At 46.4% G+C, this 14,484-nt stretch overlaps 1 protein-coding gene across 5 annotated transcripts in view; it reads right to left on the bottom strand.

Annotated features, from left to right (window-relative positions):
• The window catches only part of NTM (neurotrimin), an 858,035-nt gene that overhangs the window by 279,595 nt on the left and 563,956 nt on the right, over positions 1-14,484 (bottom strand). The window lies entirely within an intron of this gene.

Genomic DNA, 14,484 nt, shown 5'->3' with positions numbered 1-14,484 from the left:
GTGGGTGCTGCTAGACAGACAGATTTTGAGAAGGAAATGGGGGCATTTGTAATTCTGGGGAGGAAAGGCAAAGGGTTGCGGAGTGAGGCTCATTACCCCTTTGTTCTCGCATCGTTTTCATTCTTCAAACTCCTTGCTCTAAGATGATGATTTCTTCTTTCACCAAATATTTATAAAGCCCCGTCATGGACTGGACACTCTACAAATGTTATCGGAGAATGGCAGGGGTGAAATTTCTCCACTGCTGTAGGGGAGTGGGGTTCTTGGGGTGCCACTGGAATATGCATTTCCGGAGTCCCCCACGGGAGGAAGCGATGGGGTGGAAAGCTTTATTTTCGTGGAGTTATATGCTTTGGTTTCCAAAGTCCTGTTTCCCTTAAACCGGTCCTGGAATATGTGCAACTGGGGAGTCAGTCAGCAGAGCCAAAAGCAAGCCAGAGTCCAGGGTTCCCGTCCCATGGTGGACCCAATCACTCCCATCACTCCATGGTGTGTGGGTCCACATAGCGGTGGGCCACATGGCGGGGGGCGGGGGGGTGTGCAGAATGTGAAAGCCCACAAGCCAAGAGTCAGGCGCAAGCAGCAAGAGAGAAGAAGGAACTCCATGTTTCAGGAGTTTATGGATCTCAATTTTATGCCCTTGCAGTGGCCACATCTATTCTGGCCAACGACCTGCTCCCAGGTGTGACTGACAGGTAATCAATTCCTCCTACATCACCTAGACTTTACTGGGCATGCGCCTATTCTTTTTTTGTCCAGTCCCTTCCCCCTGCGGGAAACAGACCCGGAGAGTGCTGTGCTCCAGCTTCCAGGCATGAATGGCATGCCCCTATTATCCAGCCTTCCCATTGCTCCTTTCCTGTTAGTTAATTAATAACTGGGTTCACTGCAACGGTATCACTAACACTTCACATTTAGGATCTTAATAAATAACCAGTCAACAATATTGATAGTTGTAATTTCTTGAGTCCTATCTGGGGTTAGTTATAACATTAAGTCCTCGACATCCATGGGCTCTTGACCCATACAACAGTTTGGCAAGGAGGAATTATGATATTCAGCTTATGGATAGAAAACCAAGGCTCAGAAAGCATTAAGTAATGATATAATCATTAAGAGTCTTGTCCAATGGTGTTCACCCTTTGTACATTCAGATATGTTCTCTTGCCTCTCCTCACTGAGGGTTTTAAAAGAAGGCTGGAGGGATTTTCCCCAATTTCCTCACTCTAATACTAAGGCCTATTCTAAAATCCACGTTTGATCCATTCAATGCTTTCTTGACTTCTTTGGCCTCCCTTATATCAAACCTACACGCCCAGGTCATTCTCACCACCAACCTAGCACCTACCTTCTCCAGTTGCAAAGATTAATAGGTAAAAGGTCACACTTGGTTGTCCCCCTAGCTCGTCCCCACTATGATGCCAAACAACGTACTTTAGCTGAACTAAAATTGAACTTCAGCTCTGTTGCACTCTACACTTGACATGATGTGTGATGATGTGATGTGCCCCAAATTCATAAAATCTGAGACACACACAAACACCCGAAATTTACAAAGCAAACGCAAATCATGGTGGATGATTATTCCTTCACAAAAGGATTCCTCATAAACTTCCTTAAGTAGGAAGCTTCTCTGATGCATTTATGATGTGACTTGATTTTCCCCCAGGGATATGTTCTTTGCATAAATAAAGCAAAGCAGACTGCAGTGAAAGGGAGCATCAGAAATATTTGCCCGGAGAACACACACGTTGGGCTGATTCATGGCCCTCAGCTGTTGCCAGGCCCCAAATCACTTGTTGGTTCATAATGTTTAGTGGGAGCCATGCCCACCCACTGACTCTCCTGGTGGCCCCCTTCTGTCACAACCTGGCATTGGGTGCCATTCTTATCTGCGTATAGAAACCATCCTGGTGTGAATTGCTACTATTTCATTTCACCAGATACCCTACAGTATGCTGAGTCTCAAAAATAAACAGCCACCGTGGTGAGCCAGGCTTCAGATCCTGATTATTTTTTTACATTAGAATCAGACTCTGCAACAGTCAGGATTGGTTGGGTTATGCTGAAATAACAAATAACTAGAAAGTCTTAAATGGTTTAAAACAACACATGTCTATGGGTCTCTCACTCTATATGTCCATCCCCGGAGAGTGAGGCAGGAAGAGGCCCAGAGACCCTTTTCATCCACTAACTCAGGGACCCAGGCTGATAGACCAGTCACAATCTTTAAAATCATTGGTTATCATGACAGAGGAAAATGCTTAACCTATCTACTAAGTGATCCATGCCTCTCCTACTTGTCTCTCTCTGGCCAGAACCCATTACATATCCCCTCTTCAAAAGAGAGGAGGTTGAATCCTACCAAAGGAAGCGCTCAGGACACAGAGAGTCTAAAATATTTGGTAATAGCACCAATAATTTCCACGGTCCATCAGAATGCCCACCCAAGGCTCTTCCATGACCATGGAGAACAAGGAGCTTCGATACTGGGACCCGGGGGAACAAATACATAACGGGAGTTCTAGATGACCTGGTCTACAATACTTTTGGGGAAGAAAGCGAGTCCTAGTTGTATCTCTGATTATACCCAGTCCCTTACACCTTGTCCCCTAAGGGAGTGACTTATAACCTCAGGAAAGGTGCCTGGCCACACCTGCCCTGTGGGATGCTTCATCCAGGGCTGTCTTGAAGTGTGAGAACCAGGTTGCATATACCTTACTTAGGTGTCCAATCCTGCAGAGACACCTTTGGCCTATGATGATCTTACAATAGAAACTTTAATCCTTATCAAAGGGAGACTGTCTCCTCATATCTCTCAACCTGATTTGTTGTTCTTTTTTTTTTTTCCTTTTTTTTGGGGGTAGACTGAAACATTTTCTATTTCCCCAATTCTCCTCGTCCCTCTAGCCTTTTTACCAGAAAGAGAAGAATCACAAAGAAATGACATGTTCTCCGTTAAATCAATGTCCATTCATCTCCCCTCAAGCTTTCTCACCACTTTGGGTGGAGAGATACAGGTGCAAGGTCTCCCAGGGCCAAGTGGTTTATTTTCAAGCCATGAGAAAATTGCAAGGTAGATTTTTTGTCAACTCTGACACTTCCTTGGACGCTAATACCAAACACTCTTATTAAAGGAGTTGTCGTCATGTTTTAGCCAAATTAGATGAGGCTTCCAAAAGATGGGACTACCTCATCAGAAGAGATTAAGGAAAAGGATTGTGTTTTTATAAACCCTTTCCTATAAAAGGGTTACAATGCAAAGATGCCTCACCTGCATTAGTGAGGGAACAAGTAGGCACCAATAACTGAAATACACAGACTTAATTTAAATCCTTTCTTTGTATTTCTGAAAAAAATTTTCTCTCTAATATTTTCTTGATATATAAGTAAAAGAAGTATTTTGTTTAGAGGAACAAGAAGGATTTGAGTCAGAAAGATAGTCTGTAAATCTAGGTGTGCTAAGGGATCCACTGCGGGTGGATGAACCAGATAATATTTCTTTCTCCATTTAACAAAAAAAAAGGAAAAGCAAAGCAAAGGAATATGAAAACAACACAATGAGCATGCTGGATTGCAGAAAATAAAAGGGGAAAGGAAATTTATTTGAATCTCCACTGTATGTCAGGAGTATTATATCTGATTACCTCATTTAATATACACACAAATGGAAGAGATATCATGGATGTATGTCTTCCATCCAACACTCATTCATTCACTCTTCATTCACTCTAAAACAATTCACTGTGTCCCTACTCTCTGCCTGGCACTATGCAAGGAGCTGATGAAAGAGAGAAAATAGAGATACTGCCATAAAGTTGTTCATCATCTAGTGAGAAGATGAGTTACACCATAGAATGAGCCTCAGGGAGAACGTGTTTTCCAGACAGTAATTGGCCAAGAAAAGATTCAAGCTTAGGTCCTTCTAATACCATCTAAACCCAGACTGCCCAGATCTGGCAGACTACCAGAGTCCGTTGATGGAATTCCACCTCCCAATGTGCAGAATTGCCAGGTTTTGGGTCTAAGTATCTGTATTTTTAAAATATATTTTATTGATTTTTTACAGAGAAGAAGGGAGAGGGATAGAGAGTTAGAAACATCGATGAGAGAGAAACATTGATCAGCTGCCTCCTGCACACCCCCTACTGGGGATGTGCCCGCAACCAAGGTACATGCCCTTGACCAGAATTGAACCTGGGACCTTCAGTCCACAGGCCGACGCTCTATCCACTGAGCCAAACCGGTTAGGGCGGTATCAGTATTTTTTTAAAAACTCCCTTGGTGAACTGAATCTAATGACCAGCCATACCAATGCTATCATTTCACAGTGTTATACTCTTACATTTAGCACCCCACACCATCCCAGCCACCATCAATTACATTTTCACACCAAATGCAAAAGAAAACTGCTTGTCTCTGGCATCCAGTTGACATTCTAGGTGAAAAGGTAGCGAACTAACAATTTCCATGAATGAGTTTGTACATGTCACCCATTCTAAATGTAACTATAAAAGAAAAAAAAGTGTCTCCATTTCAGGCCTTAAATTTCTCTCCATGCTGCTCAGAGGACAGCCAATAAAGCCATTACTTAAAAAGCCCAAGGAGAACCGTCTTTTTACCTTATCATCCACAGCTGCTCGAAAGATGAATCAATCTGCAAGGTAGCCGAGACTTCTCAAGCTCTGAGTGATTGTGATCCTACCAGAGATACGCCCATGTTCCAGCTGATATGATGCGTGTATGCGTGTGTGTGTGTGTGTGTGTGTAACTTATTTAGAGCCAAAATATAATAAAATTTCTTGTAGCCTGTTGCAGAGTACACCAATCAAGGGAAATCAGGTTTCCAAATTAAGAGCAACAAAGCACAAAGCCATGATATTAATAATGAGCTGAGGAAGTTAACTGGACAAGGAAAGAGAGATCTTCCAAAGATGAATCATAGGAGGATGCAATTTACAAGGGGGATCTGGCCAAAAGGAAGAAATGGAAACTGAAAATCACCCTCTACTTTTTACCTAATCAATGAGAATTTTATTTTGACAGATTGAATGAGATTAAAAGGAAGGAGACTCTGGCCAGGTGACCCCATTGGTTGAAGCATCATTTCTTGCACCCAAAGGGATGCAGGTTTGATACCCAGTCAGGACACATACCTAGATTGCAGGTTCGATCTCAGGTCAGGGCACATAGGAGGCAACTGATCAAGGTTTCTCTCTCATCTCTCTCTCTCTCTCTCTCTTTCTCTCTATCTCTCTCTTTCTTTCTCTCTCTCTCTCTTTCTCTTTCTTTCAAGTCAATGAAAGTGTATTTACATATGTTTATGTCCACATATCCGGTGGGGATTTTTTAAAAAGGAAGATTTCAAGCAATTCAAAATGGTGTCTCTCTCTTGAATGCAAATACACATTCTTGTGTATTTATACACAAGAGAAGAGGTACAAGATAAAATGGCAATCTAATTTGTCTTTTTCTGCCATCACTACCCCACCCCCACCCAACCCCATGCATACATATTCTCTCTGCTTCCTTCCCTCCTCTGTAATTCCCCTCTGTGTAAACATGCTAAATTATTTATATCTAGATTGAAGGCATCTTTTAGTCTGACTGGGGCTAGAGTAATCAAAATATAATTGTGCTATAGATATGCTAATATATTATGCTAACGTTTGATTAAGGCGACTGTGAGACCTGAGAAATGAGGGTGGGAGAGCTGGGTTATCCAGAGGCTAAAGGATGCTCAAGAAAAGGAAACAGAGAACCTTGAGCTTTACTGAGCTTCTGTGTGGCTGAGTGAGATATAAGTTCTAAACCAGAAACATCTAGCTCTGCAGACCCAGGAAGGTAATACTGGTTAAGAGCTTTCTAAGTGCAGGAATTGGTCGAAGTATTTTATACACGGAAACCACCCTTAATCCTCAACTTCATTAAATTGTTACTAGTACTCCCCCTGCCCCATTTTCCACATGAATTGATTGAGGCACACCTCATTCAAGATCACAGAGCAAGGATATGGCAAAATCTGGGTCCAAACCCAGGCAATTTGGTGCCATAAAACAATATATAGACTGAGATTTGTGGGGAGAGGGATGATTCGGGAGAATTATGGGTATTAAGACACAAAGAAGGAAGGAAAAAAAAAACATGTCTGTGCCTACTAATGAGAGAAAGTTATACAAGGAATGGCCAGAAGCCTCCTAGTTTTGGGAATAATCACAAAGGTCTGTTTCAGTTTTCTGCAGTGTTTAGAGGATTAATTGTATCCCCTTAGGAGAAATTGATACTGTAGGGTTTATCTAGGACCATTGCCACTCAAAACATACCTTCTTATCCTCTTCAACCACAATTTTCCCTGCTGATACCCTCCTAATTCAGTTGCTTATCAGTAAACTTCCATTCCTCAATTCCCATTAAAAGATATGATATCTTACTATAGTAATGTTCTAGGTAACTGAAGAATTATTCATTGTGATGGTTTGGGGACAATAAAGGTGCCACAAACAGCCCCTTAGAGAAGTCTGACCAATACCTTGTCACTTCTCTGCTAATACCTTCAGTGACTCCCTGTTGCTACTGGGCAAAAGCCCAATCCTTAATCCGACATCTGAAGGCACTCTGAGACCCACAGGCAAAATGTCCAGTCCCAGTCACCAGCCCCTCCTCCCAGCAAGTCTAATTCCCTACATTCTAATTAAGACCTGGACTCTCCTGCCATTGCACTTTCAAAGTCAAGTCTTTCTCTGCATGTAGACTCCTCCTTCCCAATTCTCTCCCACCTTTCTGGGTTCCGTTACATTCACTTCCTCTATAACAGGCTTCTTTGACCATCCACATCTATGTAACTGCTCTCTCCTCTACTTCTCTAATGTCCACCCTTAAGATTACATGACAATTACTCCTCTAACATCTTGTCTCTCCCTTTTCATTGCTGTCTGATGTGTGTGTATTGGTATTAACCATATATATATATATATATATATATATATATATACATATATATCCATCCTGTCTGTGCAACAAAATTTCTGATCCTTAGAAAGCTAGAGTGGCCCTGACTGGTTTGGCTCAGCGGATAGAGCGTCGGCCTGCGGACCGAAGGGTCCCAGGTTCAATTCCAGTCAAGGGCATGTACCTTGGTTGCGGGCACATCCCCAGTAGGGGGTGTGCAGGAGGCAGCTGATTGATGTTTCTCTCTCATCAATGTTTCTAACTTTCTATCCCTCTCCCTTCCTCTCTGTAAAAAATCAATAAAATATATTTAAAAAAAATAAAAATAAATAAAGCTAGTGCTAAGATACACCTTCCTATCATCTTTGTATCTCTTCATCCTTGTATCTCTGCCACACCTGGTGTACTACTTTGTACACAGCAGACATTCAATAAGTGTTTTCTCAGTTAAAGGGACATGCAATGCCCCTCGTTGATATGGAAACTGCTTTTTTCATTATTAACCTAAAATCCACACGTGTATCCTGCAATGCCAATATGACTCAAAATCTGATCCGTGAATTCCTCTTCAGCCTCCTCATCGCTCACGGTTTCTCTCACCTGCTCTTCCTCAACAGAGAGCTGTGAAAGCCACAAACATGCTGCTTTATGTTCCTGGGGTTTCCCATGTGGCTTCCTCTACTTGGCATGCCCTTTCCTTATTCTCTCCTCTCGGGGAAAATCCAGAGAAGATTAAACACTCCCAGAAAGTCATCGATTATTCCTACTTCCTCCTGATACATCATTGTATTTTCACAATGTTCACTAAGAAATTGATTACCTTTTTCCTGCCCTATTTGTTTATGAATTGCAAGAGGACACAGATTGTTTCTCATCTGTGCCCCTGTCCCCAGGCACTGGCGTGGTACTGCGCATGCACATAGTCTGGGCTTTGCGCGCCGAGTGAGTGAATATATGCATGATGGAATACAGACTGAAGACCCAAGCTCTTTTATAAATTTGTGAAGGAATCTGTCGTTAGCCCAGCAGAGAATAAGATAAAATTATGCCACACAATGGGACGCAGAGGCGTGTTAACATGAAAAATGGACTTCCACACTTTTACCCTGAATGCTCTCCACATTCAAGTCCTACCCTCCTGGAATGTATCGGGTTGCTGGGATCCCTCGGGGAAAACCCTTTGTGGGGAATAAAGTGGAGCAGCCTCCACAGGAAAAATAGCCCTGGGATCATGACAGGAGCAGCTGCACAAACCATGTTGAAAAGGAGAGCTTGCAAAGACAGAGGTGACAGTTGGAAATCCTGCGCTGGCCCAGAAGTCGCCCAGGTTTGACAAAAGGATTCAGACGTGCCCCCGTCTTTGGGGGGAGGCTATTGGGACAGAGCCGCAGACAGCACAGCGATCAGTCCATGAAGAAGACACGGGAATGGGCTAGTTGGGGGTAGGGGCCATGCCTCGCAAACGTCCATGTGGATGATCGCTTCTCTGAAAGCAGAGACCTGCTGTCATGCGCACCCACCAGACACACAGTTCTCACTCCCGGAGCTGCTTGGCCCCGTGCTGCCCTGGATGCCTTAGGAGGGATTTGATTAAGCCAGGAGGAGGCGGGGAATGCCCTGTTAGAAATCACCAATATGTGGGAAGGGGAGGAGGAGAGGAAGGAGAGAGAAATCAACCGTAAAAGAGAAAAGGGGAAATACAGCCGGAGACGCAGAAAGCCTGTCACACCTCTCCCAAAGGCAACAAAAGCAGAGGAGAGATAGTTCCTCTTTAATGAATGCTTTGATCGCCCACAGTTGATATCATAATTATATAAAACGAGAGCACAACAGAAATAAGACATGTTGTTCTCTCTCGTGGCCGGTAACCTTTGCGATGGGTTCATTTGTTTAAGAAGAGAATCAGGCCCCTCAAAAGGGAGGCGTGTGTCGTGTGTTGGGGAGAACCTGTCTCACTCCATGGTTTGCAGAAGCGCCTGCCCCCCCGCCACACACACACACCTCAGATGGGCCGATCTGTCACCCCTGACTCCAACAGTGAACTAATGGTGGCAGGATTGTCCTCACACGTGTCCTGGTTGAATTTCTCAGGCTAGCCCACGGCCTAGCAGCACTCCTGTCCTTCCTTTCCTCCTCCTAGCTGTCCTCCCCACCTCACTTGGCTCGCCCACCAATCTACCCTTAATTGGGCATTTCCCAAGTAATAAGATACCTTGTGCTGCTGCAAGTATTGACTTGGCTCCTCTCCAGAGGAGAAGTAACCATCATTGTTCCCCCCCAGAATGACACTCCCCCATGCAGGTCCTCCTCTGAAACAGCGGGGGAGAGAGGCAGTTGCCATGGGAACAGAGGCGGCCACACAAACAGGAGCAGCACATTTCTCCTAAGGGGGCGTGGGCAGAGCCTGCTTTTGCTTCCACCCCCATCAGAGCCTCTCCTGAAAGTTCTCTCTGCCTGGAAAAGAAGAAGGTGCACAGTGGGGGAGGGTTACCCCCTCTCTTTTAAGCCTCCAAATCTCTGTTGAAGGGCCCGAGCCTCGGATTGTTGGCAGGGGAATTCACCTAGGCCTGCCTGATCTCGGGCAAGGAGAGAAACAAGGTCTGCGTCTCCATTCAAGGACTGGAGGATTCTATGGCCCGATGATGCACACTGGAGCCCTGGGCTAATAGAAAGTTGATCATGGTGCAAAACAAAGCAGCCTCCCATGACACCCACTCCGTTTGGTTCTCTGCCAGGTATATCAGTAAACAATCAGAACGGGTACAGAGAGTGGCCTTCGTGCTGCTCACGCTGGCCTGGTAGTGGCCCTGCTCCATCGCAGGCTATGACAGTCTTGCTAAGACAGCAGCAGCAGGTGGAGAAAGGGAGACATGAGGGGAGGCCGGAGGGGAGGCGATCTACAGGGAGAATGTAGGTTACACCCAGCAGGCACACCGCGGCCATGCGAACCAGAGTTTGAGATTGTGTCTCTTTAACTGCGATCAATTTACAAATAAATCAATCTGTTGGAAAAAAAATCAGGTTTATGCAAATAAAAAAGTCACCAGCTATTTGTAAAATGCATAAAAACAGCTGGGTGGTGGACACGTTTTCCCTTTGCAAGGGATGTTTGGGGGGTGTTGGTGGCCCTGGGAGGCTGGCCCAGGCCCGGCCCGCCTGGGAGGAGGGACGGGGAGCCCAGGAGGATGCAGCAGAGCTGGAGGCCTTCCCCCTGCCACATGCCCGATGCTGATTTATGGGGACTGGAACAATTTGTCTAAAGCTGTAATTTTAACTAGCTCCGCGCTGGGCAGCCAATCACAGGGATCTCTCCACGAGGCTTTTACGAGTCCCCATAAAAGCAGCAAAATGAAAACTCAGGGGCCCTTAAAATATACTCCAAGGGTTTCTGCAGTGCAATTGGAGGCTTTTATGACTCCTGTCAGGACTTTTATGACCCCGTAAAACCAGGCAGCAGCCTGGCCTGCGATGAAAAGTGGCCCCGCTGTCCTAAAGTCTAAATGGTCTGTACATTTACAAGGCCTGGAGGAAGGATGCTGGGACGCACGGGGGCTGCCCCGAGTGAAGGCAGGTGTGGGAGGGGCGGCCGGACTGGACAGTGAGGGGAGGCAAGGGGAGGCCAGCAAAGGAGGGACAGCAAGTGGAGGACAGCAGCAAGGGGAGGACGGTGAGGAGAGACCAGCAAGGGGAGGACGGTAAGGGGAAAGACAGCAATGGAAGGATGGTAAGGGGAGGACAGCAATGGTGGGAGATAGCAAGGGGAGCACAGCAAGGGAGGGACAGCAAGGGGAGGACAGCAAGGGGAGGTAGGGGAAGATATGAGAGATGCACACGAACATGGCCTTCCACTTGGAGCATTCGGAGCACCCAATGCCCAAATCCAACACCACTCCCCAAGCACAGGGGGAGACGAGGGGGCTGGGCACAAAGGCACTTTCACTGGAAAGATAAACAGCGAGGCCTCCAGGGAATCACAGGCCCCATAGCACTTCCTCAAGGACATCTTCCCATTATGACATCTGCATCATAGCGGGGAGGTAATGAGGAAAAGAGGGTAGGAGGGAGAGAGGGAGGGATGTGCAGAGAGAGAGAGAGGAGAGAGGGAGAGAAAGGGGGGAGAGAGAGAGAGATACAGAGAGAGAGAGAGAGAGAGAAGGACATCCGGTTTGGAGCACTTTGAGTGTCCCCCGTAATTTGGAGAAAATGAGTCCGTTAGTGTGAGGACACTTTCTACGCAGCTAGCACATGCGTACACCAGTGTGCTCCATTCCTCAGCTCTGAGCTCTGAGCTCTGAGCTCTGAGCTCACGGCCACCACAGCCCCATTCACTCCCTGGGCCTGAAACTCCCTGATCCTGGGCCTTGCTCTGGAAGCTTAAATCATCCAGCCTTATCAGCCCAGTCCCTGTGTTCTGCGTGTCCCCACAAGACGCTGCCAGCAGCCATGGACAGAGGCTGGAGGAACACAGTGTGTTCCCAGCGGGAGCTCACAGAGGGCAGGTGAGGCGCCGGGTGGCGTTGGGGAGAATGAACTTCCAGGCAGGTCCACCTGGCATCCAACACACCTGGGGAGGCAGCGGGGGTGATGGATGCTGACTTCAGATCTCAGAGAATGTCAAAGGCAGAGGTGATGGTGGGTGAAATGCCTCAGGTACAGTCGGCCACCCCTGCTCTTTGCCCCCAGAATGTCCAGGTCGATGAGGGTCATTGTGAAGCAGAAAGTGCTCGCGAACTGTGACTGACCTCTGTGGCTTTGGGTTTCTAGGTTGGAGAAGAAAGAACCCCCAGGAAGCAGTGACAGTGGGGTTGCTGTGTGGAGCTGGTCTCTCCCTCCCGAGGAGCAGGTGTAGGGGAGTGAGGCAGGCGATGAGTCAGAGGCAGACTAGGGACCTCCTGGCAGAAGGCAGAGGAGAGAAGCCCAAAGTCTGAGGTTTCCCTGGGGCGTGCAGCCGTGACCAGCAGTGAAGAGACTGCTCCCCTTCAGTCTGCCATGCTGCCAGGAGCCTTGCTGAGTGGGGAAAGCAGGTATGAAGACAAGGAGACTGAGACATAAGTTCCAAGACCCCACTACGTGACCATGGGCAACCACATCTCCCCGAGCCTTCTGTTCCTCCTCTGTAAAAAAGTGGAGATAAAACAGCTGCCTAATCTGGGTGCTCTGAGGACTGAAGGAGAGAAGGTGCCCACGGTGGGATTTGAGCGGCATCTTAATGGGCGCATGGGTGTTTGCCGTGCACACAGGAGAGGGCGTGTCCTGCAAAGGAAACCTGCACGGTGGTAGCAGAGGGAAAAGCACACCCATGTTTTAGGGAAAGGGAAACATCTGGGGTGCCCAGGGCATCAGCAACTTGTAGGGAAGGTTTGCAGTTTAATCACTGGCCTGAGTAGTGTGGTAGGTGCCATGTGGGGTTAGGAAGGAGCCAAGCAGGGGGCTCAGAAGACAACAGCACATGAGACAAGCCAAGTGGCTGATTTTCCAGCCCTGACTCTTGAGATCATCCCCTTCATTTCCTTGTAAGTCGTCAGAGTTTTCTTCTTAAGGCACAGACTGGCCAAGTTGCTACCCCTCTGAGCTGTAGGCTCTTGCTGCTGCCCATAAGAGGAAGTCCAAATTCCCTAACAGTCTATGAGTCTCACATGATCTGGCTCCGACTGAGGTCCAAAAAGGCTCATCCCCATGCCTTGGCCCTTTGGCTCACTCTTCTCCATCTTCTACTCACCACATCTCTACCACTCATAACCCTGGAAGTGTCATTCTCCTCCCTGCAGCACCTCCTCAACCGCCCAGGCCACAGCCCAGACTCATCTTCCTTTGAGAAGTCCCCGTGGTGGGCACACCATGCCACAGAACCACCATGCCAGCCAGATTAACCAAGACCATAGCTATATAGTCACATCCCCCAGTCATTTCTTTCAAACGCTCACTGGATTCTCAATTCCCCATTCCACTTTTGTCAGCCACATTGGAGTTAAATCCCATTAGAGCAGAGCTCGGCCATCAAAGAACCTGCTCAGTGCCTGGTAGATACATAGCATAAAAACAGAAAACGCTGATAAATTGCTGAATAGACCTAGACTGGAGGCAGAATAAGAAGAGGTGGCATGGAGCCTACACTTAGCTTGGAGCCACCAATGGCTGAAACAGGGCACTGGCCTGCAGGAAGAGAAAGATGACTATGCCAGGTTCTGGAGAAGGGGCACCCGAGGGCGAGGGTTTGATTCAAGGACATTGGCTCATTTTGATAATTCAGGAAAGAAATGGCAAGGGTTTGATCTACTCCAGTGGCAGGGAGCGTGCAGGTGAGAGATAAAAGTCGTTCAAAATAAACTCAACAGACAATGGGAAACTGGGAAGTAGGGGACTGTGAGGGAAGCATGACCTCACAATCTGGTCTGGGAGCCCAGTAGACAACGGGTTTAGGTATAAGAATTCAGAATGCATAGTTGGACATAGAGTCTCATATGGGCTTTATTAAAAATGAGGCATGTGTGAGACGCACGGTAGAAATATCCAGCAGGCAGCCAGAGCATTGGTTCTGGTACCCAAGAAAGGCCAGAAACATAAATTAAAGAGTTAGTGGCCCAAAGGCTAAACTCACTGAAGCGTAAGGAAATAGTCCTTGGTGTGTGTGGAGCCAGAAGAGGCTAGTGGTCTTATGATAAAACCCTTAAGAACGTGATCATTTAACAACCACAGAGACTTGCTGCCTTTCTTAGCAAGCTCCTGCCCACACACCAGCCCACGCGAGCTGGCCCTGTTTCTGTGCACTTGCCGATGACATCACTCATTTCTGCTCCAGCAAATTTGATAAGTATGCTAATTTCATAAAACTGTATTGAGTGCCTACTTAGTTAGGGGTTAGACATCCTCCCCCTGGGCTCCCCCAATATTCTCTATGCCTCCGTTAGAGCTTCTCACTTTCTACTATAATCTTTACCTTTGTCTTTCCATTACATTATTAGCTCCTTGAGTTAGAAATGGTGGATTTCAGGACTCCCTGCCCTGCCCACAGAATATTTACTCAATGAGTATATGGGTGAAGTTTACCATGAGATGGAATGGCTGGTAGAGGCCAATGATATTAAAGAATAAACCTCTTCTCATCAAGGTCATAATTGAGTGGCTACCAAACACAGTGTACAGTTTTGACTCTGATGTTTCATACTAATGGCTAATCCTGTCTTTTAAAAGTATCTCCCTACCTTTAAAAGACATAAATATTTATTGATTTCTATTCTACATCTATTGATATGTGTACTCTGGAGCTATTCTTTCCCAACTTACTTACTCCCCCTTATATTTTGATGTCCCCAAAATTCATAGAAAAGTAGATAAGCTATTCTGCATAAGGACCCAAGACGAGAACAGCAGAACGGAGGTCCCTGATGGAATTCCTGCCTTCAGTGACAGTCTACTTTGAAGTCAAGCTGTAGAGCTGCATTTGTACTCCAGGACAGAATCTAATGTTTTTAAAATATATTTTTGTTGATTTCAGAGGAGAAGGGAGAAGGAGAGAGAGTTAGAAACATCAATGAC

The sequence above is a fragment of the Myotis yumanensis genome, unplaced genomic scaffold, assembly GCF_028538775.1.
Source record: "Myotis yumanensis isolate MYYU_CA2020_CCGP unplaced genomic scaffold, mMyoYum1.0.hap1 SCAF_19, whole genome shotgun sequence".
NCBI lineage: Eukaryota > Metazoa > Chordata > Mammalia > Chiroptera > Vespertilionidae > Myotis > Myotis yumanensis.
This window is presented reverse-complemented; position numbering and strand designations above follow the sequence as displayed.